The sequence below is a fragment of the Arachis ipaensis genome, chromosome B2 (genome assembly GCF_059453495.1).
Source record: "Arachis ipaensis isolate K30076 ecotype BB chromosome B2, ASM5945349v1, whole genome shotgun sequence".
NCBI lineage: Eukaryota > Viridiplantae > Streptophyta > Magnoliopsida > Fabales > Fabaceae > Arachis > Arachis ipaensis.
The window spans coordinates 84,037,428-84,040,674 of NC_142437.1; positions in this window are offsets into that span (position 1 = coordinate 84,037,428).

Below are 3,247 nucleotides of genomic sequence, written 5' to 3' on the forward strand. Positions count from 1 at the left end.
GGAATGTGCTGCTGTTCCTCCTCCTCTTGTGGCTCTTCTTCCTCTTGTAATTCTTCTCCCTCCATTGGTTCCTCTCTTTCCCTTCTTCCATGTGGTCTTCGGCCTTGATGTGCTTCAGGGGGAATCATCATTCTTTCAATGGTTATAGGCATGCCTTGGCTTAACCACATTGGATTCTCCTCTTCCATTGGAACTTTAGCCTTTGCACACAACCTCCAAATGGTACTCGGATAGTACAACCAAGATCCGGCCGAATTCTTCTCAGCAAGCTTTTGAATGTCCTTTGCCAGAATTTCATGAACTTTTACCTCTCCTCCCACAATTATGCAATGCAACATAATAGCTCTATTCTTGTTAACTTCTGAGGTGTTTACTGTGCCCATAATTGATCTTTTCAATAACTCATACCATCCCTTTGCTTCCGGGGTAAGGTTAACTCTCTTCAAATACTTGTATTTATTCTTGTCATCTCCTTCCCACTCTGAGTTTTCCATACAAATATCTCTAGCAATCCCATCATAATCCGGATTACCATTTACCCTTTGGTGGTATCCCGGTTCACTAAAGCGAACTGATTTTAGTCCCAAGACTTTCTTGATTGCATCCGAGCTAAAATCTACTTCCACTCCCCGCACATAGCTCTTGTATGTTGGGGCCTCACTCATGTCAAGCCTTGAGACATTGGCATAGAATTCTCTTATGATATTAGCATTGATTCGGGTGATTGGTGATATGAGTTCCTCCCACCTCCTCTTTCGAATTTTGTCCTTCATTTCTTGGCATCCATCATCCGGCAGCTAGAGTGGAATTTCTGGATATATTTTCTTCTCATTCATCCATTCAATTTGCATCTGATGGTACCGAGATTTGAATCTCCATCGGTCATATTCAGGGGTGCTCTCATCCACTATGGGGTCTTTCCCTCTTCTTCGTTTGGTTCTTGAGGAAGAGGCCATGATCACTTGGTTGTTTGAGACTCTTGAGGTTAAAGAGAGTGTGAAGAATGTTAGAGATTTTGATGTGTGTTTGGAGAAGGATAAAATTTGAGGCCAAGCTTGTTATGATGAGAAATGATGAAGGGAAGTTTAAATGGTTGGAGTGCAAAGGTTCGGTCACATGCATGGTTTGGAGGTGGTATGTTATTTAAATGAACAATGAAGGGCTAGGATGCAATTAGATACTATGTGAATCAAAGGTGTACATGTAAGGGTGAATGAAGACAAAGCTTGCTTCTTCAATTGTCTTTGCCGTGATCATCTCAAGGAGTGGCAGATTCTCTTTTTGAAGCATGTGATGAGATTTTGTCCTCATGCTATGCTTTCCTTTGTCTTGTGATGAGCGGATATTTTATACGCTTTTTGGGGATAATTTCATATAGTTTAGAGTATGTTTTAGTTAGTTTTTAGTCCATTTCTAGTAGTTTTTAGGAAAAATTCATATTTCTGGACTTTACTATGAGTTGTGTGTTTTTCTGTAATTTCAGGTATTTTTCTGGTTGAAATTGAAGGAGCTGAGCAAAAATCTGATTCAGGCTGAAAAAGGACTGCTAATGCTGTTGGATTCTGACCTCCCTGCACTCAAATTGGATTTTCTGGAGCTACAGAACTCGAAATGGCATGCTTCCAATTGCATTGGAAAGTAGACATCCAGGGCTTTCCAGCAATATATAATAGTCCATACTTTGTACAAGGATAGACGACGTAAACTGGCGTTCAACGCCAGTTCTCGGCCCAATTCTGGCGTCCAGCGCCAGAAAAGGATTAAAAACTGGAGTTGAACGCCCAAACTGGCATAAAAACTGGCATTCAACTCCACAAATGTTCTCTGCACGTGACTCACTCAAATCTCAGCCCCAGCACACACCAAGTGGGCCCCAGAAGTGGACCTCTGCATCATCCATCATAGTCCACTCATATTTTGTAACCCTAGGCTACTAGTTTAGTATTTAAACAACTTTTAGAGACTTATTTTGTATCTCATGACATTTCAGATCTAAACTTTGTATTCTCTGACGGCATGAGTCTCTAAACCCCATTGTTGGGGGGTGAGGAGCTCTGCTGTGTCTCAATGAATTAATGCAAGTATTTATGTTTTCCATTCAAACACGCTTGTTCCTATCTAAGATGTTCATTCGCGCTTAACTGTGATGAAGGTGATGACCCGTGACATTCATCACCTTCCTCAAACCATGAACGTGTGCCTGACAACCACCTCCGTTCTATATCCGACTGAATGAGTATCTCTTAGATTCCTTAATCAGAATCTCCGTGGTATAAGCTAGAACTGATGGCGGCATTCATGAGAATCCGGAAAGTCTAAACCTTGTCTGTGGTATTCCGAGTAGGATTCAAGGATTGAATGACTGTGACGAGCTTCAAACTCCTGAAGGCTGGGCGTTAGTGACAGACGCAAAAGGATAGTAAATCCTATTCCAACCGGATCGAGAACCAACCGGTGATTAGCCGTGCTGTGACAGAGCGCGTGAGCGTAGTTTTCACTGGAAGGATGGAAGGTAGCCATTGACAACGGTGATCCACCAACATACAGCTTGCCATAGGAGGACGTGCATGCGTGAACAAGAAGACAGAGGAAAGCAGAGATTCAGAAGACAAAGCATCTCCAAAACTCCAACATATTCTCCATTACTGCATACAAGTAACCTTTAATCCATGCTCTACTGGTTATTCACAATTCAACTGATAAACATAATTGACTTCCTGACTAAGATTTACAAGATAACCATAGATTGCTTCAAACCAACAATCTCCGTGGGATTCGACCCTTACTCACGTAAGGTATTACTTGGACGACCCAGTGCACTTGCTGGTTAGTGGTACGCGTTGTGAAAAGTGTGATTCACAATTCGTGCACCAAGTTTTTGGCGCCGTTGCCGGGGATTGTTCGTGTTTGAACAACTGACGGATTATTTTGTTGCTTAGATTAGGAAAAATCTTTCCTTTTTTGGTTTAGAGTCTTTTATTATTTATCCCTTGTTAAAATACTTTAAACTTATAGCTCAGTTATTTAGAACGTGGTGTTTATGTTCATGATAATTGGCTATCATATTTTTTAAAAAAAAACCTTTTTCAAAAATAATTTTTCTATTAAATCCTGTGCCAAACTTTAAGTTTGGTGTTTTCAAAAATAATCCTTCTTAAAATTTTTGAAGGTCCCATAACTCATTTGGCTAGAGCGTTAATCTGTGTTCTTGGTAATTGGGTTAGAATCTTTTATACTCTTTTCAAAA